This window comes from Callorhinus ursinus, unplaced genomic scaffold, assembly GCF_003265705.2.
Source record: "Callorhinus ursinus isolate GAN/ISIS: 27379988/994484 unplaced genomic scaffold, GSC_fseal_2.0 scaffold1, whole genome shotgun sequence".
In the NCBI taxonomy this organism is placed as follows: Eukaryota; Metazoa; Chordata; class Mammalia; order Carnivora; family Otariidae; genus Callorhinus; species Callorhinus ursinus.
The window spans coordinates 88,524,150-88,551,316 of NW_027397063.1; positions in this window are offsets into that span (position 1 = coordinate 88,524,150).

Sequence of the window (27,167 nt, forward strand, 5' to 3'; positions counted from 1 at the left end):
CCTAGAATCTGGGAAAAGGCTCAAAGTTTGTACATTAACAAATTCAGAGGAAAATAGGGAATAAAGAGCAAAAAAGAAAGGGGAATGATATTCCGAGAATATATAACACACTGGTCAGACGTTTTGACTTTTGCCACACTCAGGTCACAGTCAAAAGATGCTCCATTATAAAGAGTTAATGAAGGCTAAAGGTTGAGCCTCTGCAAAATCTTAGTGGTAGATACGAGTCCAGTTACTTCATAGTAGAGTACAGGAGAAAAATCTCTTCCTTTTCACAACAGACTTTTGGGAAAAAAATCTCCTCTTTACATATACATACTTTAAAAGGACTTGGAATAGGAACTTCCCTGAGGAGTGAAATCCACAACCATATCTGTGAGACAATGATGTTTTCTGGTCTAATTCATGAGGTAATACCTCCCTTCTTTCACTATTCTTTCCATTTCATGGTAAAATGTAGGTTACATGCACTGCTTACATGTATGTAATACTTGTATATGTACATAAGTACCGGTGTGTATTGGGGGAAAATATTATTAAAGAAAATATCAATGTAGAAGCAACCATTTTGTATGCTTTGTGTGTTTATGAAGAATGTCCCATAAATCATTGCCACAGTCTTTTGTTGCTTGAGACCTTTTATCCTTGTATTATTCCTGAAGGTAACACTTGGAAACAACTATTTGGCTCCTCAGTGCCACCTACCAGGCTGATTTGTCTGAGATCTTGTTTCCCAGCAGGTCCCAACTAGCTATGTTTGAAGTTTTGCTTCAGTGAATCCTTAATATGTTACTCATGCCCTCTCTACTTTCCAGACAATAGCTATAGGAAACAAGCATCTTTATTCTTGGTGGTATGCCAAGATTGAGTATTGTAGAAATCCTCTCTTTGAAGAAACTGTTAAAAATTTAAAACCATTATTTTAACATCTGAATCTTATTCTAGAATTTAATTTGTCAGTAGAGACATATCCTAGAATTCTATTTATGTTAGTCAGAGTTAATCCTCAAGTGGATATGTTTTTAAAAAGAATCTTTTTTAAAAGAGTACATTTAGATAAACTTACTAAAAATTCAACCAAAATGAAGTATAATCAGGATTATTGAAAAAAAATACTGCTTTTGAAAACAATATTTCTCAATAGTCCTGAGCCCGTGACATGAATCTTTTGTCAGTGGACCATTGCCCCATTCAACTGTTTACTTCTCTTTTTTTTTTTATTTTTTTTCAACTGTTTACTTCTCAAGTTGGCTTCCTGCTCATACACAAAATTCAAGAGGTAGTGAATGGTGGGGGTAGTCCACACCTTCAGGTGTCTCAAGCTCTATGATTCCAGATATAGAAGTCCAAACTAGGAGAGTACAGTCTAACCGATGACCCAAATATGAAACTGTTTATAGCAAATGACAATATATTGGCTATGATTTGCTTGTCCTAGCCTCAGGCAGAACCAATGCAAGAGCCCCCAACAGAAAACCATTCTGCATCAGGATAGAGTTCTTGGATTTTGCCTCTGGATACCAGCAATAGCTTTAGGGGCAAATCAATAAAAAATGTGATAATCTCAAAATTGTAATCATTTGAAAGATCTTGCTTATCATCAAGGATTCAAGAATAAATAGATGGGTGAGTTATTAGTTATGAATCTGATTTTAAAAAAGAAAGAAAAAAAGCAAAAGCTATATGGCTGTGCCAAACACTGTCACCTCCTGGACCTCAGAAACAGTTTTGAAACTTCTAGGAGGGTAAATTTGTTAAATAGAGGGTGATGGAAATGCTTACATGAGTCTGTGACTCTCTTAAACATAGGTAATTTTGGAGAATAGGTATTTTTGCTCATTTTTTTTGATGGAAATTCTGTAGTTTTTGTCAAGTCTCAAAGATTCTTTTCCCAGTGTGATTAAAGAACATTCTGTCTCTCTTTCTCTCTTTCACTCACACACACACCACTATTTTAAATATATATATATGTGCAAACATATGTGTAAAATATGCATAGTTATATAAATATATATGTATATAAGTATCAGTAATTATAATTCATCTGTTATACACCATCATGTGCCTGGGCTAGAATTTTACATTTCTTCTCTAAGTGAATTGCCCAAATAACCCTGAACTGTAGTTTTTATGCTACAGTTTTATAGACATGGAAACTGAAACTAAGATAGTATAATTATTTGTTCAATATCACACAGCTAGAAAGTGCTAAATCTCTATCTGCAAAAGCTGTGCTTACATCTTTCAAAACAATGCATAAGAAGCCATGATCTTAGCTAATACCATAGTTGTAAAATGGTCAGGAGAGAAAAGTTCACTCATAACACATTATGGCTACTCAATGAATTAACTTTTTAACAGTTGGTCATTACTGCCATTATTGTTATTATATTGTCATTATTATTTTTTCTAATATTCTATCTCAATTTGTGGTAAAACAAACTAATAATTAGAAAAATTACCTACAAACAGTCTTAGTGCTATGAAGGGTAAGGGGGTATCTTAGTCATTTTCGATTGCAGTAACAAAATATCATAAACTGGGTGGTTTATTGACAACAGAAATTTATTTCTCACAGTTTTGGTGACTGGAATTCTGAGATCATTGTGCCAGCATGATTGGGTTCTGGTGATAACCCTCTTCCAGGTTGAAGACTGCTGGCTTCTTGTATCTTCAAATGGTGGAAAGAGAGCTAGCTAGCTCTCTGACATCTTATAAAGACATTGATTTCATTCATGAGGGCTGTACCCATATGACCGGGTTACCCCCTTAAAGTCCCATTTCCAAATATCATCCTGTTGGGATTAGGGTTTCAACATATAAATGGGTGTGGGGACAGAAACATTCAGTCCATTGCAAGGAACAATTAATCTGGGCATTTTCCAGGTTCTGAGCTTTGAGCTAGAGTGGGGGCAGCTATGACTTGTGCTATTCAAAGTTTAATCTCATGTAGAGAGGCAGTTAGTTGAGGAGAGGATTGATATTACAGGTAAAAACAAAAAGAAATTCACTTTTTCAGTTTCCAAACAAATTTTAGAAATTGAAGAAAAATGGGGAATAGACAAAGGTATTACAGAAAATGACTTTTGAGCATTCCTAAGGCAAGATCCTGACATAATTAATGGGTGAAGCAGAATATAGGTCAGAATGAAATGTTTTTCTTGAGATTTTCTCTACTTTGGTCCACCATCAAGTATTCAATAGAAAAAGTGAATTCTTGCCCTGCCTGAGTAGAGGCAGTGGGAAGGGGAGCAATAGACAAATAAATGGAAATAGCTTGTGTCTCAGAGATTGGGAGAAGATTCTCTCCCTATGTCATAGAAAACATTCTGATCATGGTGTCTGAAAGAAGGCTGTTTGAGTTGCTTTGTGATAAAAGTATATGCATGCCCTTGGCTTTGGAAGACTAGCAATCAGGAAAGCTGAACTCAGGATTCAACATGGTTCTTTGGTCTCCTAGAAGCAATGGATTATGTGAGACATCTGGTGAATAGGCCAAAAAGCAATCTTATCTAAACTACAGACCTAATGTTAAGTGCAGAAACCAGGTCCTGAGCCTTTGAGGGGGCTTAGATTTTGGTGAGGGGGAAATGTCATGTGCTCAAAACAATCTTAGGGTTGTGATAAGGAGACCCCCAAAACCAGAAGCCAAACAGAGACAAGTTTGCCAACGTTTTGGACAAGAAAGTGAGAACTGGAAGCTGCTTCATCTGCTATAATAGGACTAGGAGGTAAGATGATCAGAGGTTGACCTGGAAAACTGTAAACCCAAGGGCTGCAGACCTCAGGGGATGTCCATGAGGGTGACTGTGGATCAGGTACCTCTTCCTAGTCCATGGTGCCTTACAAACTAAGTCTGTCCCAGGGAGAAGAAGGGAATGAACAGAACCTATATGTCAGAGCGTTTAACCGTGAACATACAGAGAAAAATGGTAATATTGCTTTGTTCTTTAACATGGAACTTATATCTGTGAAACACAAAGTGCATAAAAGGAATTCAAATTTACCAAGTTCTTATGTCTTCCAGGAGGAAGATCCTATTTGTTTTTTAAATAATTGCTAAAATGATATTTCTACCATAATAAGATTCGCTATCAAAAACTTAGTTTAAGGTCAAAACAAAAAGATCACTAGAAAATCTTGAAAGAGGCTATAAACCATAAACCATAAAATTTCAGCCTTTACTCCAGCTGTTTTTGGTGTTACAGTATCATATAGCATTGCATGATTACTATTTAATCATTTTCTAGAACTTTTGCAAGCCTAAGATGGAATGATTAAAGGTAATTTTTATCTGAGAAAAAAAGCACCTATAGCAAATGTGTATATTCACATAAGAATTCATTAAACTTTTTTCATTATGTCAGCTGTAGAAACTCACCCCGTACTTGATCAATAAATCTATGTTATTGAAAATTTAAATTAATGATTATCTTTTGACTTTTCTCTACAAAATATCATTCTGATTAATAATTAGAACCTCATATCTCCCTCTCCAGTATCATTTGTTATTTGCCACTTCCATTAGCAAATCCCGTACATAATTATGTTTATAGCCACTTACGCCCAGTGGATTCTCCTAAGCTGTTTTTATTTTATTATTATTATTAAGAATCTTTCTTACAGAGACACAGAAGTGGATAATTAACATATATTCCTAGATTAAGTTAATAGTCCCAAATTTGATTATTATGTAAAAATATTTCTGGCTTTATTATTTGATGACTGTGACTATGTACATATGATTAGTAAATTTAGATACATAGAGGATATAAAACATACAAATTATGCTATTTATTTATTAACATCTCTTTATTAAAGTTATATGATAGTTATAAATCATCCATTTCCAGGTAGGAGGAAGTAAGGGCTGTTAGTTTGATTTGGGGAAAGAAAGGAACCTCATGAAAATTATGGGTTAAATTTGACAAATACAGAAGATAAAGGTTGTTTTACTGGGAAAAAAAAAACCTGTATGATTAAAGCATGGAGATGAACGGTTAACAAATGAGCAATCATGAGTTATTTATTTGGAACACAGTGTGAGAGAAAAAGGACTGAGAGATGATACACAAAATACAAGTTCAAGTTAGTTTATAAAGTAATTTTCTAAAGAATTTGGATGTTTCTCTGTAGATCAAAGTTCCCACTAAATTGAGCGCCCTTAGAGCCTGCTACTGTGATAAGCACATTCCATGTATTAAATGATGTCCTCAAATATCACAGATCTTCTGCCTATTGATCTAAGACCTTTGCAACGAATCTTTTCATTCCCTCAGAGTAAAATGGAAAGAATATTTTTTGAGTGAAAACTATACATCCTTTTCCCTTTCTGAATCAGCTGAGCATTCTAATTTTGTGATATATCAAAATTATCTAACATTTTGTATGCACACTCACATATAAATAAAAAATAAAATCTATTTTTTATTGTCAAAATTCATTGTGTTACTAGCTAGTTGAGGGTCCAGAGAGATCAATTAGTTTCTGAAAGGTCAAGCAGCTAATTAGTACCAGCGCTCAGATTAGAGCTAAGATGTTTTGACACCAATTCTACATTATTTTTTTCAGTGTTACTTCTTTAAGCATGTTCACTAAAACTGCTAATTCAGACTACCTGGATGAATATCAATTTTCATTTTTTAAAAGACTGCACTATATTGCCAATGTGTTTTATTACCATGAAGAGTAACTCTAACCATGTTGATGAAGTCTGCCAAGTAGAGTTAATTGCCAAAATAAAAATTAGTGCTAAATTAATGGCTTACATGAAAATTCATCTTTGAAAGATCTTTGATATCAACTAAAATAAGTATTACTTGCATAATTTTGTTTACATTGCTAATTTAAATTGAAATGTCCTTATTCATTTGTTGCATACATTTTCATAGTCTTTGCCCATATTATCAATATTTCTAAATTAATGAGCTTTACAAAAAAAGGTTTTCTTTTAAAAACTTTGAAAAATACAAAATTTAATTAATTTAATTAGTTTTATAATATTCTTGAGAGTAATAAAGCTATGTTTTAAAACTCATGATCTGTTAAATATACTGCTGTCCCTTCAGAAGCTAAAATGAAGTAGATAAAAGCAAGTCTCAATTTAAGTGAAATCTGTCAAATCAGCTGTAATCATATATATGGGTATAATATGGAGTACATATGGGTATAACATGGAGTACATAAATTAATAATAATAATAAAAATAAATACATATGACAAAAAAGTATTCCCACATTTCTAGAAGATGAGTTATTGTGTAGCCATTTTAATGATAGCTACCAGAACCAGTTTGAACATGCCTAATTAATAAATAGAAGTTCTATTTTTATGATAACAGCCACTGGGACCATTTAAAGCAGTTTAATCAATAAATAACAATACCTCACCTCAATGAACATGCTTTTTGCCTGCCAATCAATGAGGGCTCCTTGCTTCTAAAAGTCAAGCAATTAAAAAATGGACTTTCATATGAATGCCAACCACTCAACGGCAGTCTCATTCAGACAAATTACGTCAACTCACTCATCTGTAAAATTCTACCAATCCTTGGATTCCATGCTTTCAAAATATTTTATAGAAAATCATCAATTGGCTCTCCTTAGAGAGACTATGCCTGACCAGCAAGCTTTCTCCATTATAGTAAAAATACGTTTAGGTTTGTGTTTTTCTTTTAGATATTGAATAAGAATTTCATCCTCTGACAAATGTGAGATTGCCTGAAGACTATGTTGAAGATCTTTTCTTGTCAACATTTTGGGGGTCCCTTGAATCAATAGGCCCTCACTCTAAGTTCATTGTGTCCAAATTCTGTTTGTGTTTAAGATTTGCTTTTGAAGGAATCAGTCTCAATAGAAATCTGAGCCTATCTTCTTTTTATAGAATTTTCTAGATCAATATGTGTTTGCATAATGTCATTAGACCTAGATCTTTATATAAAGTAGTTAGATCTTTTCATCATATATTCTTGTCAACATTGACAAGAAACAATGCCCCTCTTTTCTGTTTATATCACCATGTGTTAAACTATTTAGTTGGAATCCTGTCATGGTAAATTATCAGTTGAGTGACCCTTGGCAAGTCTTTGAAGTTCTCTGAGACTTGTGTGACACAAGGATAATAATTCTACTTCGCAAGTAGCTTGTGACATGTAAGTTAGATAACATACAAGAAAACATGTAAAATATTACTTATCAATAACTGTTTATAGAATTTAAACTACAGTCTCATTTTGCATAGCAACAAATTTTAGCCACATGCATCTCCCAAATGCTGCTATATCCCTGTCCCTAATCTCCATATATAACTCTAAGCAAGGTTAAGGAAGACTACACTTCTTTTATTTTTAGGTTTAACATGTTTGCACATAAAATTTGGACTTATTTTTTTATTTCTCGTTTTTATTTTCTTTGGTTCTTACTTACTTTCCTTATTTCATGTTCATTCCTTAAGAAGCTACAGCATATATAAAGAATTAGAGAGCATTAGTAGTTACATAAAGAAAAACAAAGGCCTACATTTGAAGCAACAGAGATTTGGGGCATAGAAAATAAGCCTATTATCTAAAAATGAAGAACATAAAACCGATGGTGGAAATTACATTATCCAAAGTCTTCAACAGGTTTGCTTCATGATAGAAAATATTGGTATTTACTTAAAAGAAGAAGCAAATGAAGAATATATAGTGATTTTTACTTTTGAAGGGCATTTTTATTGCTGCCTGTGATGGCGAAACAGGAGAATAAAAATAAATTAGTGTAATTTAAGTCAAATCAATTTGTATTTATCTTAAACTGTAAGTTAATTAGTAACATTTTTCTCTAAAAAAGTTCTAATTTATTTTAGTTTTTTTGTGTTTGTTTGTTTTTCCAATAAAGCACAAAGGAATGAGCCTATAAAAACATTGGTGCATAGTACTGATTTTGAAGATTTGAGTCTAGCAGTATCCTTAAGCCAAACACTCAAATATTGTGGAATGAAATTTCATAAACTGCAAAGCATTTGCATTGTCAGAAGATAAGAACTGACGTAATAAATTTTCAAAAATTTATGTCAGCACTGGAAATGCTAGATTCATGAAAATTTCAAGGAGAAAGAAATACTAAGGAATATAAATGATTATTTTTTATTTAGTGTATTATCCTATTATGTAATAGCTATGTTAACTGCACATTTATCATCTATTATTACTTTCAAGGCAAAGTTTTACTAAATCATTTCCAAAGTAACAAGTAGATGGCATTATATTACTGTTCTTAACACATATTCTTAGTGGCAAAATTCAATAAAAAATAATTCTACAAAACTTTGTAGTTTTAATTTACTCAACTCATAAGTTGAGTAAATAAATCTGTTCCTATTCAATAATCTAGTCACTTGAGTCTACTCAAATCTAAAATTATTGCAATTCTAGTGTTTTCCTTGAAATAATTGCTTTGTTAAACTCGTTACTTAAAGAAAACTACTTAACATGGCAAGTAAAACCTTTAACATGAAATCAAATTCCTTTTATTTTATGACATTTAAGGCTCTATAAAGAGTTCTAATTTATAATGAAATATTTTTTTTATTTTTTAAAGAATTTATTTGTTTATGTTTTTTTAAGATTTTATTTATTTATTTATTTGAGAGAGAGAGAGAATGAGAGATAGAGAGCACGAGAGGGAAGAGGGTCAGAGGGAGAAGCAGACTCCCCGCTGAGCAGGGAGCCCGATGCGGGACTGGATCCCGGGACTCCAGGATCATGACCTGAGCCGAAGGCAGTCGCTTAACCAACTGAGCCACCCAGGCGCCCTATAATGAAAAATTAAACTATACCACAACGTACTCTGCTAGCCCCAAACCTAAGTAAATGAACAAAATAATTAAAACAAGAAAAGAAAATAGCAGCAGTGCTTACCTCAAAGTAAAGAAACCCTTGAAACCATAACTATATTGTTTGAAAAGCAGTCACAAAGGAAAAAGATAATAAAGGATTCTAGGAATCCATTTATAGTTCTTACCCAGACACAGAAAAATAAGCAGAAACCATGCTAATATACACCCACTTTTGGGTCCACTACAGAACTTCCTCCACTTACAATGGGTTTGACCATAAGTCAAACATGTATTTAATACACCTAACCAACTAAACATTATACATTAGCCTAGCATACCTTAATTGTGCCCAGGACACATATTAGCCTACAGTTGGGCAAAATCATCTAACACAAAGCCTATTATAAAATAAGTGTTGAATATTCCCTTTAACTTATTGAGTGCTGTTCTGAAGGTGAAAAACAGAATGGTTATATGGGTATAAAATGGTTGTAAATGTATTGCTTTTTTTAATTTTCATGGTTGTGTAGCTGACTGGGAGCTGTAGCTCACTGCTGCTGCCCAGCCTCACGAGAGCATTGTAACTACGCATCTTGCTAGGCCCCAGAAAAGATCAAAGTCAAAATTCCAAGTACAGTTTCTACTGAATGCATATCGCTTTTGTATCACTGTAAAGCAAAAAAGCATAAATCTAACATAATTCAAGGATCATCTGTATATGTTATACCTGCCCTTCTAAGAAAAGTCCCAGAATATTCCTGAGGATAATCACCACAGAAAGGGAAATCTACCGGGATTTGGCATTTTGCTAACACTAAGTAGAAGTCTGAAAAAAAAATGTGTAGATAGATATAGATAGATGATGAGAGAGATATTAGAGTCTATTATGATTACCAAGAGATATTTCCTACAATAAAACAAAATTAAAAAAAAAGAAAAAAAAGATGAGATTTAGAAAACAGTGCGAACACTGAAATTGTTGATGGCCCAAAGGGGAGGGCCACTGAAAATCCAAATTTAAGTCTTCCTTTCTTGCTGAAAACTTATATGACTCAACATTTAGTTTTGCCTATTTTACTTCCTATTTCAGATAGGAAATCAGTGGTAAATGCTGTGAAGATTTGGGTAAAGTAAGAAAAAGTAGGAAAAAGAAATGGTTGACTTTTTTTTTTCAAACATAAAGGATCCAAAGCATATTCTGAGTTAGAAAAACAATCCCATCAAATATTAACAAAATTTATATCTATCTAACTAGGTATAATAATATTTAGATCTAGATACGCATATGTGTGTATCTATGTATATATATGCATGCATGTGTATATATCCATCTTTACCTACATAAAAGAGATTATTTTATAGCAGTCAGAAGGAAAATCCAAAGAGATTAAAACAATTATACATAAGATAATATATATGAAAGGAAGAATACACAAAATAATGATGATGGAAAAGTTTAGAGTAAAATACATTTTCTTGAATGAAGGCAAAAAAAAGGAATCTATTAGGATCAAAGGTCACTCTGCATCCTTTGAAAATTGTATACATAGTTATTTCTGATAAATATTCTGTTAAGTTTTCTGATTTTCAAGGAAGAAAGATAATTCTTCAGGCATTCAAGCATGAGAAATTAAGTGTCTATAATGTGTGTGTGTGTGTGTGCATATATGGGTTCATGAAAATGTACGTGTGTAGTGGCCAGTGAAATGCACCAGTTAGAACTAGCTAGTGCTGTCTTTGAATGCCCACACAGCAGAGCATCTGACCAGAGGATAGAAGTGTGAGAGTGGTTTCATGGAACTGAATTTACTGGTTATATCATATATCACACCATCAAGGAACAGCTGGCCTTATAGAAGACTGGAATAGTTTTCAAAAGACACCAGCTCGGAATCAACAGCCCAAAAGGATGGACGCTACTCTTCCAGATGCAGTGTGTGTGTGTCTATATATACATATATATAAAATCAGAAGGCTTTGATGTGATATTCTATCCCAATTTGAAGATATGCGTGGGTCCAGGAGCCAAAGGGCAAAATGAGGAATAGGCTCAATTTTTATCACTCCCATAACCCATCAGGCACTGTGTGCCTCCCATTCTTTCTTTGTTTCTTTTTATTTTTTTTTTTTAAGATTTATTTGCGAGAGAGAGAGAGCGTGAGAACACGCCCACATGTGTGTCCCACACGGGGGTGGGGGGGCAGAGGTAGAGGGAGAGAGGGTCTTTTTTTTCTTTTAGATTTTATTTATTTGACAGAGAGAGAGAGATAGTGAGAGCAGGAACACAAGCAGGGGGAGTGGGAGAAGGAGAAGCAGGCTTCCCACTGAGCAGGGAGCCCAAGGTGGGGCTCCATCCCAGGACCCTGGGATCATGACCTGAGCCAAGGGCAGACACTTACTGACTCAGCCACCCAGGCACCCAGGGAGAGAGGGTCTTAAGGAGACTCTGCACTGAGCTCAGAGCCTGACCTGGGGCTTAATCTCACGACCCTGAGATCACACCTGAGCCAAAACCCACACTCGGGTGCTTAACCGACTGCGTCACACAGGTGCCCCTGTGTGCCTCTCATTCTTAACTTTGAGGCATTATAGGCTTAGGTTTTGGTTTGCTTATGTAAGCTAGTAAGGCTTTAAAACCACCTCATTCTAATGGCCTCCTTGTTTAATTAACAGGAGGAAGATGATTAGTGCCATTGTAGCCCAGAGATCAACTACATTAGTGGGAATATAGAATGTATTACTAACCTTTTTTTCTAAGATTTCTCTCAGCAAGAGAAGCCCACTACCGGAGCTGCTTCTCAACATGGGGCAGAGAAGTAGGGTGGATTATGATTGTGTCTCAGATCTTATCCTGCAGGGACCATAACTGATAGCCTCAGGTGCTATAGAATCCATTAGCACGTTAGCTCTGAAGCTCTGCTTTTCACAACTGCTTCAAATAAACAAAACAAAACAAAAAATTGTGGTGTGGATAGAAGGCAGGCCATTCCTGTGAGTGTGGAGTTCCTCTAAATGATGACATAGGTTTGAGAAAATCCCATCAGTGTGAGAGCTGCCCAAACTTTCTTTGAACTGCTCTCTAGTGTGAAATTCTCCTTTCCCTCTCTTCTTTACAGAATTCAGTCCTGATTACCCCTCATTTTCTGGCTTTCTCCTTGTTTTTCCTCAAAATAAATCTCTCAATATATTTTTTTTCTCTCAGTACATCTCTTGCATTCCTAACAATATCTGGGTGTTTGCGTCTCAGAGACCATGATCAATGGTCATGTAACTTTCAAATAGAATGAGAAAATTAAGCTAAAAATTTGACAGTGCATATACAATGAATATAAATATAGAACTAAGCTTCTAAAAACTCTGATCTATAGTTATAATACTATATATATATTGCAACTTACTGTACAAGTAATATAAGTAATAAAACTAATAAGGAAAGGAGAACTCATGTTTTCATAGAGGTAAATATTTCATGGAGCTAAATGTATAAAATTATTAAAGACATTTTCAAAGGAGTGTATTAGAGACTAGCTCTCAAAATACTGGCTGATTAAATAGAGACCATAAATCATTAATATGTTTAGTAATAGATGATAATCATCATCATGACCATAGTTCTTGGAATATATGCCTAATAATTAATATTTTTGATACTTTAGAACAAATACAGCTAGATTTCTGAAATGAATACTTATATTAGAATAATAACTCATAAAATAACATCTATAATTTCTTAAGATTCAGTTAATGGCAAAGATACATTTTAGAATTCTTATAACCATTATCTGGGCTGGTCAAAGCTTGTCCATTGTGTATCAACTTTATCAACTTGATGATATACTCAGAGAAATCTAGACTCAGTCTTTTTGATGATTGTATACAGGAAGGACACTGATTTGACATAAACTTATGGCCAGGACATGTCACTTTTCTACAACAGGGCATGTAGTCCCTTTTTTAAAACAGAAACAATAAGATAAAAGTTTACTATAAAATGATAGTCTTATTATTTTAGATATTTTTACCTTCAATTTATTCAATAACAAATATTCAATATATGTAGAGTAATTACAGTTTATGCTCTATTTCAAGTATCTGTGAAGCTCAGAAACTAAAAAGATACGCAACGATCCATTTCACTTGTTAAGGCAGGCACCAAAATCAAATGAAACTTTGATATTATGAATTTAAATTTGCACATTTTTAACTGAAACAATTGATGCCAATAAAGTAATTGAAAAAATTGAGGGAAAAATCCCATTAATGCTTTAATTACCCAATTTATTTATGGATTTTCAAATTTACTACTCATTTTTTTTACTTTTATTTAACATCTCTAACACAATTACCAAATTTTACTTTGAGTGTATGTATCTTGTGTGTGTGTGATGTTTGGTTTATGTATATATTTATATTTTTAATTATTTTATGGGACATGTTTCATCCTGAAAAACCTGATGTCAAGATTTTTAGCTGATACATTGAGATGCATGATTGCATTAGACACATTTCAACACTTTTCTATTTAAATGTCATATTCTTGTTTTTGGAAATAATCAATTATGATGACTTGTTTATTTGTGCTGATTTTTGATATAAAAATGAAATAAGGTAATTTTTAAATAGTCAGAAGAGTTGTACTTTCATTGATTAAAATGATACCAGGATGTGATATAATAAAAATAAATGTTTAGCTATGTAATTTAGCTATAAGATTATATGACCATAAGGCCATAAAATTATGTAAACTAGGACCCATCTGATATTAGAGCTTAGACAGATATTTTAAATTCCAATTCCTTGGAAGTCATTTTCTCAAATGATTATTATCAGCGCTGTACTAATCACAACTCCCTCCATTATGAATGTAAAAGGTTAATTTTCACATTTGTTATTTTGGAAAGAAGCCTTTCATTCATGGCCCAATTAAAAATCCAAAAATTATAAATAAAAATCTATCCTTCTATAAACTCGGTATAAATTTTTTGAGCAGTGTCTATAAAAAAGACACTTTTTTCACATTTATGCATGATAGAGAATGGATTTATATTTTTTTAGATTCAGGGAAGCTGATGTAGACTCAATTCTTTGTTGTTACAACAAAAAGCAGAATTGTGATTAGATTGCAATTCAATCTTATTTATCCTTTCAATTAATAAGCAAACATGAATATATGCCCAAACAAAATGTGTGCCTTAAAACATGTTATTGGTGTTAATATAGTAAAGTCTAAGGAAAGGAACCACTTTATCTTGAGATGAAGAGAGAAAAAACAGCTCTTTAAATATATCTTAATGATACCAAGACATAAGCTTTACAGCCTAATCTTTATTCTAAGTCTGTTGTTACAGGATTCAAAGAGTGAAATTACTAGAGGTTTTTTCCATCATTTTGTTGAGCAATAATGTGTATATGATACATATATATTATAACATTTATGATAAATTAATGAAATTGGTAGATCCTAACTGACCTTTCTGTTTGTAGACTAAAGGTTAATTTAAAATATCAGAATAGAAGTTGAATCTAGTAAAGGCATTAGTTTTCTTCTTCAGTTCCCACTGATGGATCAGACACTCTTGTGGAAAGCCAGAAAGTTGTTAAAACTGATTCAGTCATGTTAGATGACAGGCATTGCACAGAAAACAATGAGGTTGGAAAACCAGACATGATTCTTTATTCTGCAGTGGTGGGAACCAGGAGCTCATCCAATGTTCATTACACGGATGAAAGTTTTGTTTCCCAAAGTTGTAATTTATTACCACATTTCTCAGTTTTATAGGGAGACAAATATAGATGAGTGTGTTAAAGATTCAGGAAGTACAGGATGTACATTTCTATACTATATAGATATGTGATATCAGGAAGTTCACTGCTAAAGGGATGTGCTAAGAGTCTGGAATCTGGGCAAGAAGTGAGTAGGAAAAGAATAAAGGAACTCTATGACTGAAAATAGCTGTCAGATTTTATTACTTTAAGTTCTAAAGCAGAGTTATCTTAGACATATTCCAGGATAACATTTTTTTAACTGATGAGTAAACCAAGGTATAAGAATGTTTATATACTTCTTAGGATTTTCCCAGTTTATAAAACTAGTACAGATAAAACACACAAAAAAATAAGTTGAGAGAGATTGACTTGATTATGATATTCCATAAGATAGAGGGACCAAGGGAAACCTCTTTGCATTTACATGCTTGGACATTTGCACTAAGACCTAAACAATTAGTAGTTATCCATGAGAGTCTTGTATACTGGTTTCTAAGATAATGCTCTTTTCAATTTACTATAATTCTGTGGGTCCATTCCCTTAAAACTTAGCATATATTGGTTATGTAAACATAGCATATCTATAGTATGGAATAATAGTCAGTTATAGAAAGGAACAAACTCTTGATATACCCAGCCTCCCAGATGAATCTTCAGAGAATTATGTGAGTAAACAAAACAAATCTCAAAAGGATCACATAAGTCTAGGTATACAACATTCTTGAAATGACAAAACTATAGAGATGAAGAAAGTAGTGGGTTCCAGAGGTTAAGGAGGGGCTGCATGGAGAAGGGAAGGGGATGGCAATAAAAGGGATAACATGAGGGATTCCAGTGGTGATGGATATGTTCTGTATCTTGACTGTATCAGTGTCAGTATCCAAGTTGTGATATTATACTATAGATTTGCAAGATGTTATCATTGGGGGAAAGTTGGTTAAGGTCTATGGGACCCCTTTGTATTGTTCCTTACAACTGCATGTGAATCTACAAAATATCTATTTCAAAATAAAAACTTTAATTACAAAAAAAGCAAGGCCAAAATTAGCATATATTTACATATGTGTAGATTTATTTATTAATTATAATCCACATTTGATGATACCACAAAAATAGAATTTTAAGAATAATTTAAAAATATATTATTTTTAAAACAACTTGCAGATATGAGAGTTTTAAGTGCCATTTACTGTTATTTCAAGGCACAGTGTTAAGTTTATTGTTCATTGTTAACAGCAGTCGCTATAAATCCATTAAGCTAGTTTACACAGGCATTTCTAGTATGATGAACTTATCACATCTAAATACATTATTACTTTTTTAGCCTCATTGTGTGCGGGAAGAACTTGTACTAGAATTGTGCCTGGTGTCAGACCACCCTTTTTTGTTGTCGTTTAAGTCTCTTATGTTTGTATTTTCAGAGATATATTTAATCTATGGTTTCTCTGAAGGAATCTTTTCTTACCCACTTGCCTATTTTGTGAGGGTGAGTTTAGCTAAAAGTTAACAGTATATTGGCTAAATCCACTTAATCAGGCATAAATAACTCCCAATAAATGACAAGTGAAGGAATTGAAACAGGGAGGGTGCCCCCAGCAAGCCCTCCCTCCCCTAAAGCTTCTACCTTTCCTTCTTGATACTTCATATGACCCACATGATATGTGATATCTGAGACATACTAAGATAAGGACACAGGAATACCTGTTTACTAAATGTCAGTAAAGGCTTTCTTTTTTTTAAACTTTTAGATAAAAAAAATACAAACAAATTCTGTTCATTTATTTATTTACCTCAATGGATTGTTTGGGACACTCCCTGAGGAGTGCTCTCAGTGGAAAGCTCCGGTCTTCCCATTTCTGGGCTGGAAGGAGGAGCTCAGGCACCTCAGGGACTAATAGGTGTTTTACTTAAGAAAATGCCTTGTCCCAAAGTGGTTATATTTTGAAATATACAAACTACAAATGCTCTGACAGCCTCTTAGTAAACAAAAATATGGATAAAAATGATTAAGGAACTGCTGAGAAAGAAAAGATAATTGAAGTATCAGGTAAATGTAGCATTAATTCTGATAAATATTAGTTACACTTTAGCTTGTATCTACTTAATATAGTGGTTAATTAGTATGATACATTTGGCAATTTCTTGTTCTAGAAATAGAATTTTTTTAAAGATTTTATTTATTTATTTGAGAGGAGAGAGAGAGAGAGCCAGCACAAGTGGGGCAGGGCGGGGGGAAGAGCAGAGGGAAAGGGAGAAGCAAGATCCTTGCTGAGCAGGGAGTCAGACATGGGGCTAAATCCCAGGACCCTGGGATCATGACCTGAGCCCACCGCAGATGCTTAACCGACTGAGCCCCCCAGGTACCCCTCTACAAGTAGACTTTCAAAAGCTAAAATTACAATATAGAAAATATTTCATATTAACTGTATTAGGGTTATCCAGAGAAATGAATAGGATATATGTATAGATACACACACACACACACACACACACACACACACACACACACGAAAGGAAATTTATTTTAACAGATTGCCTCATGCAAATATGCAGGCTGCCAAGGCCCTGGGTCTTCAGGAAGTTAGTAAACTGGAGACCCAGGAGAGCCCACGGTGCAGTTCCAGTCCAAATCCAAAGCCCGAGAACCAGGAGAGCTGATGGTATGGTTGTGTTCTGAAGACTGGCAGACTCAAGATCCAGGAAGAGCAGATGTTTCCGTCTGAAGGCAGTCAGGCAGGAAGAACTCTCCATTACTCTAAGGAATGTCAGCCTTTTTATTCTATTCAGTCCTTCAGCAGATTGGGCAAGGCCACCCACATTAGGGAGAGCTATCTCCTTTACTCCGTCTGTCCATTTAAATGCTAATCTCACCTGAAAACATCCTCACAGAGACACTCAGAATAGTATTTGACTTAATATCATGGCATCCTGCTGCCCAGTCAAGTTGACACATCATATTACACTTGCAGTAAACAAGGACTAATTTTTAAAAACCCATTAGAAATTTAAAGATCATAGTCATCCACATTTCTGTCAAACATTCCCTTAAGAGAAACATCTTTCCTTAGGTGATATTGCCATTTATGACAGCGACATTTCATTAAATCTATATAGCTGCTGTCTTTCATCTGTAGTACCTGTCTTTGTAATTGACAACAGAACAGGGAGAAAGCAAACCTCTTGATCAGGGTGTTTGTTCTGTGTTATTAGCATTATTGTAACATCAAGGAATCATTCAGAATTTTGAAAGCCATTAACAAAGAATAAGGTTTTAATTATCAGCTACTAATTCCTGAGTAAATACACTGTGCCCTACAGCTGTTCCCCCTGTCTTAATTCTCCAAAATGCTTGAATGGATACCATTTTTCCTAATTTAGTGTTAAATCCTATTGTGTCTTTGGATTTTGTTTTGATTTTGTTTTATGGGAGCTGTGGTGGGGTGGAGGCTGCCAAAACCCAGTCAGGGAAGGGTTTGCTTGCTGTGAAAAAAATACGCATCACAAAATATACAGTACAATGGTCAATAAATCATAGTGTGAAATATATTCTCATATTAATAAAATAAATAGAAATAAGACCAAAATAAGTAAAATACAAGGAAATATGAAATAGAAAAAAGAAAATACAGACATGCAAAATATATGACCGTATAAGAAATTCAAGTGTATACAATACACACTTTTTCAGAAATTTGTACCTAGTACTTATATAATATAAATAATGTGTTGGTCTCAGAATTGAGTAATTACCAAGTTTTGTACCATTGTTTTGCTGATTCAATGAAAATTATTAATTTTTAGCCCTTCTTTCTCACCTGCATAACCCATCATTCTTGCTTATTTTGATCACAATGCAAGTGAAAGTTGTAATTCATGCTGATTAATACAAAGCTATGTATTTTCATTCTGGGACTCCGGGTTGTATGCATATTCTCCTTGCATTGCATGGAGACCTCCAGACATTTCACTGATGACATATATTTTCAACTTCTTATCTATGAAAAATCAGGTCAATTCAGAAAGACCAGTTTGCTATTCCTATCCAGCTTAGTTTTATATGAATAAATTAACATTTTTAAAAACTTATTTATTTACTACTGGTGTTTTCCTTAAAAATGAATTAGAATTTCATCAAAATTTGAATTTTGATTCAAAATTTTATCAAAATTTGATAAAAGATAAATAGAAGTCTATTAATTAAATTAAAAATTGGTTATTTACCTGTCCCAGCAATACTTTTCCCACATATCGAAGAAAAAGATGGTTGATTGATTTTTTTCTTTTTTTCAATCCATCACTAATTTAAATAAGTCCTATGTTGCCTTGCATGATGATGGGCACAGAGAATATGACAAAGTCCCTATATTTGAGTTAATTAGTATTTTTAGATGGTCACTACTTTGAATTAATTAATATTTTAGATGGTGACACATTTATAAAGACAGCACTTCTATAGATCTCAATTTCAGTTTTATAGTTATATATATTCATTTACATATATATTTATATCTATTCATACATATGTATATATTCATCTGTTTCATTAAGAAATAAAGAGTTTGGAGTTAATCAGGTTACTGAAACTAACCCTTTTGGAAGGTTAAAATCATTTTAAATATTTAAATAATCTAATTTAATTATTTTCATTGCAACTTGGGCTTAAACAGTGGTCAATTAAAAGGCCAAATATTGGAATGGGATGAGCTTTAAGTATAATCGGAGGAGATAAGTTATGTTCTTCTAACAGGATTTTCTTACCTCTTGAAAGATCTCTTCCCTTCTCCACACATGGGAATGGAACATTTCTTTACTTGAGCCAGAGTTCTGATGAGATAATATTGCATTAGCCATAGAGTGCAAACATTCTTGGGGAAAATAAAATATTGACTGGTATTCACAATGTCTTGGTCCATTTGGGCTCTTCTAACAAAAGTACCACAAGCAGGATGGCTTGTAAACAACAAACATTCATTTCTTACAGTTCTAGAGGCTGGGAAGTCTCAGATCATGGCGCAAGGAGTTTTATAATCTGGTGAGAGCCCACTTCCTCATTGGCAGCAATCTCCCTGTAACTTCCATGGCACAAGGGATGAGGGAGCTCTCTGGGATCTCTTTTATGAGGGCATTACTCCCATTCCTGAGGGCTCTGCTCTCATGACCTAAAACCTCCCAAAGACCCCACCTCAAAGTACCATCACATTGTGGATTAAATTTTCAACATATGAATTTTGAGAGGGACACATTCAACCTGGAGCACAAGTTATGTATAAATAATTATACACATTTATATTTGTGATTCAGGGACATTGATGCCATGAAGGGAATTGAACTGGAGCTATGGGAAATGAAAGGGACAGAGAGTCAGGATCATTTTAGGCTAACCATACTCGTTCATTGAGATATTTAAACAACCAGTCAACTCAATATAAAGAGAAAAATCAGATGCCTCTGTGCGGGTGTGAGAAAGGGAAAGTTACCAACTTAAAAATTGTCTGCTGATTCTTTTGGTATCATATAGGAATAGTCCACTCTTGGATTTTTTTTTTCCCTCTTTGTCTCACAGATTTCTGTAGTCATTACTTGAGAGGTAAAGCTCTTTTATTTGTAATAATTGGCAAGATCAGTGTAATATTTATTTTTGTTTTAAGCATTGAATTTTATGTAATTGACAGATTTTGTGGATAACACTGGCTTCTATTCTCCAGAGCTCTCTGTATGTTTCTGTATATTTATGTGTAATACATCTGTTGCAGTGTGCAGTTCCTCTAGGAGTCATTTTCTGGTTTCTGTTCAGCAAAAGGGTGAAAGAAAAACAACTTAGAAGACAAAAATGAACTTGCTGCCAGGCTGTGGCTCTGAATGAGACTTGGAGGCTCCTTCACGTCTTTGAAGCAGCATGTGTTAAACTCGTTGTGAATCAGATTTTTATATTCGGAATCAGAATCCTCTCAGCTGAAACAGCTGAAGTCAAAGCCTTGAGGATACAGTGCAAGATACCTGTTTTGCTTTGAAAAACTGAACACTTCCATTGGAAATGCTTTTGCCCAAAATAATTGGCTCAGTTTCAATTGAATGCCGAGGTGTAGATGCCCAGGAAACCAGCATTCTTTTTTAGAAACAAAGACAATAAAAAATGTGATGTGACCTTTCTTCCTTTCTACAAAATGCCTCCAAGAGCATATCTACCTGTCAGTTTGCCTACCCACCTTCCTATGCCACCAAGCCCAACTGCTTAATAACTGAAAAGGTGCAAAACAAGGCTCCATATATAACCATTCTATTAGATGTAACAATCCTTCTTGAAATAGAGCACTGGGTTGAACTCTGATGCTTTGCCTGAGAGCAATGAATGAGATGGTTTGTATCGAGGGGTCAGTAGCTTCTCTTGTGTTTTGAAGGAAATTCTATCACATTCAGAAGTTTCAGTGGTGAAACTGACATAACAGTGTCCTAAGTATGGTTATGTCATGGTTCAAACATCTTCCTCTTAGGTCTTTTTCAATGGAATTTTTTCAAGTATATAATGGGATTTTGCATGTGGATTATGGAAAGACATCCATATAAGAATCATTTTTAAAAATAGCTTATTACCATGCTTTCATACTACCCTAAATTTCACAAGTGATTCTCATTTGGAATTTATGTTTGACAAATAAAGCTCTCTGATTTAGAGAAACAGACTCTTGCCTACAAATTTAAAAATATAACTTGACCTTGAAGTGAATTTTTATTCCAGATGAAAGTTATACTTAACCCTAATACAGGTATACGTGTTAAATACTGTTGTTCAATAATAATAAAATATATAAGTATATAATAAAGAGCTGGATAAATACACACAGAAATCTTGATCTTCTCATCCATTAGTTGCAAACAAATTAAATAATAATAATTTAAACTTGTGTCTTTATGACATTTTATTTTTTAAATGATTTAACCTTTTATATTTTATTTATTTATCCAAACAGTTTAGGGAAAGAAGAAGACATTGCCTTAATACCTGTTTTAGGGATGCAGAAACTGAAGCTCAGGGAAGCTTATCTAACCTGTATAGAGGTTACAATTAGTACATAATAGACTGAGTACCTTGGTCCATTGTTTTCTCTGTTCACAAAATTGAATGGACTACCTTGAAATGGAATGATCTCCCCTTGCTAAGAGTGTTTAAGGAAGGAACACTAGAGTTTTAATAGATATTTTCATATTGGTTCCTTCTAACTATAAAAATTTATCATTGTACATAACAAAAAACAAAACCCTAAGTTTTAGTAGATACCTACTGTAATGGACTGAATATTTGTGTCCCCAACATATTCATATATTGAAGTCCTAATCCCTTGTGTGATTACCTTTGGAAGGTAATTTGGTTGAGATGAGGTCATGAGGGTGGAGAGTGCCTTTGTAAAAAGAGGAGGAGAGAACAGAGCTCTCTCTCTGTCTTCTCTGCGAGGACACAGTGAAAGGGTGGCCATCTGCAAGCCAGGAATAGGTCTCTCACCAGGAACCAAATATTCTGGCGCTTTGATTTTGGGCTACTTAGTCTCCAGAACTGTGAGAGGTAAATGTCTATTGTTTAAACCATCGAGCGTCTGGTATTTTGTTGTAGTAGCCCTAGGAGACTAGCAGACACCTACCAAAAAACAAAACGTATTTTAAAAAATGAGCCAAATTAGCAAGTGGCTTAATTTGAACATAACTAAAAAAGTTTCATGGAGACTTTTAAGAGAATTTATTAAAATGCCCATAAAACTTGGGATTATTAAGGCAAAGTTTTGGGGGAGCAACTCTAAAATAAAATTATATCTAAAGTCACAATATTACTAACATTTACATTGATCAAAGTAAATAAATAGAATTTTGTTGATACATTTGTTACCTCTTATCAGATTACTGCTAAAAAGGTTTGCCTGGGTAGTGCAGTTTCTTAAGTTTCTGAGTCTTGATTTCTGCTCAGGTCATGATCTCAGGGTCAGGGTCCTGAGATCAAGCCCCACGTCTGACTCCTCATTGGGCATGGAGCCTGCTTAAGATTCTCTCTTTGCCTCTCCTTCTGCCCCTCCCCCTTCCCATCTTCCCCCCTTGCACGTGCTCTGTCTCACCAAAAACAAAACAAAACAAACAAAAAACACACAAAAAACCCCAATGTGTATATATCCGTACATCTAAATGTATAGCTTATACTTTTTTAAACAAATATTTTTCTATATATATGTAAGGGATCCCTCTATATAAAAATAATCATATCTTACCTTTCCCATCTCGTGAGATGTATATTTACTAAGTAAATAATAATCATCCTATGGCAAATTTACACAAAAGTTAAAATAGTCTAGTTTTAGAATCAATCCCTAGTAGTTCCTATATTACATATATGCTTTATTTCAATAATAAAACAATCATATTAGAAGAAAATTTGTCTAAAAATTACTAAGGCAATAAGCCTGTGAAGAACAATATATTTATTTCATAAGAAAAATATTTTAATAAACCTATTTTCCTTTAAATGTTAACATTTACAGTAAGTAGAAGATTTAAGTGTGAAAATGATAATGGGCCAACTGTGAAGTGTTAAAATTTGTGACTTAATTAACTTTTAAATGTGTAATAGTCTCATTAGATGATATTTTAGCAAAAATCAATTAATGGGATTTTTAAACAGAAAAAAATGAAATGAAGTCTATCATATATTAAAACATACAAATTCTAGGTTCACTCAGATATAAATTTATAGAAATTTTCAGAAAAACCTTACTTCATCTCATAGAAATACTAATTCATCTTTAAAACAGTTTAAAAATTATGTCACTGAGTCTTTGTTTTTGTTTATATTTCTCTTAGAATTCTAGGCATTGTTATAGACTGTCATTTCTTTAGGAATAGGTTTAAGGCAATGACCACCAACGTTGCTCTCCATATCTTGGGATTTATGTCATCCATTTATTTCAAGATTACCTCTGTTGGCTATGTTGAAAGATTCCTCTTATTTTACTACCTAGTAATGACAGGATTACAGCCAAACCATGACAAGAAGGATAGATTATATGGAGCATAATAAAAATGACTCGGAGAGTGACCACTAAAAAACAACAAACAAAGCAAAAATGATACACACACAAAAAAAAACCCACCACAAAACAACAAAACAACTCTTATATAAATATATTAATTTCTACTTCTTTTGTTTAGTAATTATCATCATTTAGAATCCTTTAAGTAATATATCAATTATTTCCATTAATATTGAAAGTGAAGTCAAAATAAACTTTAGAAATAAAACAACATAGTGCCTCTATTAGATATTTATATCTTTGGAAAGGGCTAATTAAACTGTTGATTTAGATTAGGATAATCTAAAATTTAAGAGTTAATGTAAACCTTGTGCTGTGTCACTTTCTTAGAAACTTGTCAGAATTCATGGAAGAGGGCAAGTTTGGTGAAGGATTGTAAAGGGAATGAAAGAAATTTGAAACAATAAAGATCAAACTGAATACTTGAACACAAGCAAATTTTAATCCAATAAAAATTAAAATAATGACTATTGGTAACCTAATATTAAATAATTCTTATTTAAAATATCTTCCCAAGTTATACTTTATCACATCAACCAGTTTATTTAAATCAAATGATTTACTATAATCTGAGATTATGTTATTTTTGTTTTTTAAAGTTATTTTGTTACTATTTATCTTTACATAGGAAATAAATTGGATCATACAGATGTCTTTCTCTTTTACACAGTTTTGAATTCCTAGCACCTAGTCCAGGGCCAGTCAAATAACAGGTGGTCAGAATTTTTAACTTAAATAGTCAATGATTCAGCTGATTATCTGAAAGTCCCTGAACATACTCTAGCTGAAAAGTGTTGGAAGGTAGTTTGACCCTGTGTTTAGTGTAAGATGGGAAGTTTACCAGAACTTCAATTTTCTTCTTTCAATAAAATCTGAACTGGAAATTAAATATGCATATGACTTTGTTGATACTGATTTATGTATTCTTTGTGCATATCCTTCATTGCCTTTTCATATTCAAGCAGCTAGTAATCCTTGTGCTTCTTGCTTTGAGGTGGTTTGTGGCAGTGTTTTCTGGCCTTTTATTTCTAAAATCAAAATCCAAATGAGGAGGGACAAGTCTTGAAGAAAAAGGAGGAGGAAGAGAGAATATTAAACATATAATAGAATGGTGGATGTTATGATTTTCATAGCCCTCCTATAGGAATGAAGGATTTGTTACCCAGCCTCTACTATAAGTGCCTTCAGGAATTGCTTCAAGTGAAGAGAGCCACCTGGCCCAAGGCTACCACTCTTCCATCTTGAGAACTCCTCATAGCATTTTGTAGGGTTTCCACTGAGACTGCTTGATTTGTCTATTTGGCCATTCATTCTTTCTTCCCTTTCCTTCAAGAGGAATTAAGCCGGGAATGTTCTATAATAGACCTCCTATATGATAATGTGCCTTTTAGATTCTATTTCCTGGAGAATCCAATCTGGAAATGGTTCAGAATTGTTACCAAAAAAGAAGACACTTACACAGGATTTGGGAGCTAAATTATTCACCTCCCAGCTGGAAATAAAGACTCCATCACAGCAGTGTGTGAAGAACAGAGAGATCTTGGCCCAAAATAGTAGTGCAAGTTTCACCTGTGACAAATCGAGGTGATTTAATTGTCGGGAATGCACAAATTGTGAAATGTTTAAGTCCATGGGGAATTGTGAGAGGAAATAATAACATTAAGTACAGTGGAACTGCTAACGTGACTGCTCTGAGAAAAGAGAGCAAAAGACTGAGAGTGATTTTTGGCAATTGATGCTAACTGTGTAAAAGCCAGAGGTCTCCTCCATATTATGCAAAAAGTTCTCATCTCCTACTGTGGGAGGATGGAGAAAACTGAGAACCAGATCCCAATACTTAATTGTAAGAATGTCTGAGATCAAAAGAAATTTACATGATTTAATAACCAGACAGGAACTCTGGGAGATGATGCAGAAAAAGCGGTAGGAACGTCGGCTAGAAACATGGAAAAGTTAGAACCCACGCTAATCATGGTAGAAAAAAAGTGGTTGCCACAGATGTGCCAGTTTCCAGAATTTATAATATATAGGTTATATGGAAACACTAAATTAAGGTTATAGACGGAATTCAAGTTGCTAATCAGCTGACCTTAAAATTAGAGAGGTTATTCTAGATTTTCCTGGTAGGCCCAATGTAATCACAAGACATCTTAAAAGTGGAGAAGGACATTGGAAGAGAGAACCAGACAGATGGCAGCATGAGAAGAACTTGTGTTATTTTAAGTAACCAAGTTTGTGTCAGTTTGCTGAAACAGTAATAAGAAACACACATGGAGGTAGAAATGCCAATGTTGTTATGGCAGATGATGGAGGAAGGAACTGAAAGGCTGAGAGCAGTGATTTGTTCATGTGGATACACTCTATAAAACAAACAAACATGAAAACATGCTCCATAAAGGGTTTATAGGATACATTGTTTCCCAAATTTAAAAGAAATCTGTTGATGAGGTGCTAGGAATCTCATTAAGAAGTTCACTGGTTAAATATGAGTGAGGGACAACTAGGTATTCACATGCAAGAGAATGAAATTGGACCGTTTACCTTACCCCATATACAAAATTAACTTAAAATGAGTCAAAGACCCTAAATACAGGAGCCAAGACTATAAAACTCTTAAAAGAAGAGGTTAAAAAAACCATAACCTTCTTAAACATTTTGTATTAATATGTATTGTTTAAATCTTTACAATGACATGTGTTGTTTTTACAAAAATAAAACCTTTTCTTTTAAAACTTAAAAAAAAGGGTGCCTGGGTGGCTCAGTTGGTTAAGCGACTGCCTTCGGCTCAGGTCATGATCCTGGAGTCCCGGGATCGAGTCCCACATCGGGCTCCCTGCTCAGCAGGGAGTCTGCTTCTCCCTCTGACCCTCCCCCCTCTCATGTGCTCTCTCTCTCATTCTCTTTCTCTCAAATAAATAAAATCTTTAGAAACAAAAACAAAAATAAAGACTTAAAAAAAAAAGAAGTTCACTGGTTGCTCTATTTGGGGCTTGCTTGATATAACAACAACAACAACAACAAAAAGCTAAGAAAGAACTGGGCTCCCAAAGAGCAAAGGTTGGGTGTCATCACTTGAAACAAACAAACAAGCAAACAAAAAAATGAACAACAAAAAGTTATATGGTAGCATTTAACTATCAGAAGGTCAGAATTCAGGCCAACTTAATTATTATAAAGAGCAGAGAAGTCACAGTAGCAGCCATGGGAGCCCAGTTTGCAGAGAGTTATGAAATGTGTTAATAGAACAGAGTCTTCCTGAGGGCAAGATAGATGAGCAGCTGACAAGGTTACTACTCAAACTTCACATTCAAAAGAAATCAAGAAATAAAGAATGAGTGGGGAGAAGGGAGGGAGGGAGAGAGAGAGAAAGAAGGGAGAAAAGAAGGGAGAGAGGAGAAATGGGTGGGAGGAAGGAAGGAAGGAAGGAAGGAAAGAAAGAAAGAAAGGAAAGGAAAGAAAAGGAAGGAAAGAAAGGAAAGGAAAGGAAAGGAAAGGAAAGGAAAGGAAAGGAAAGGA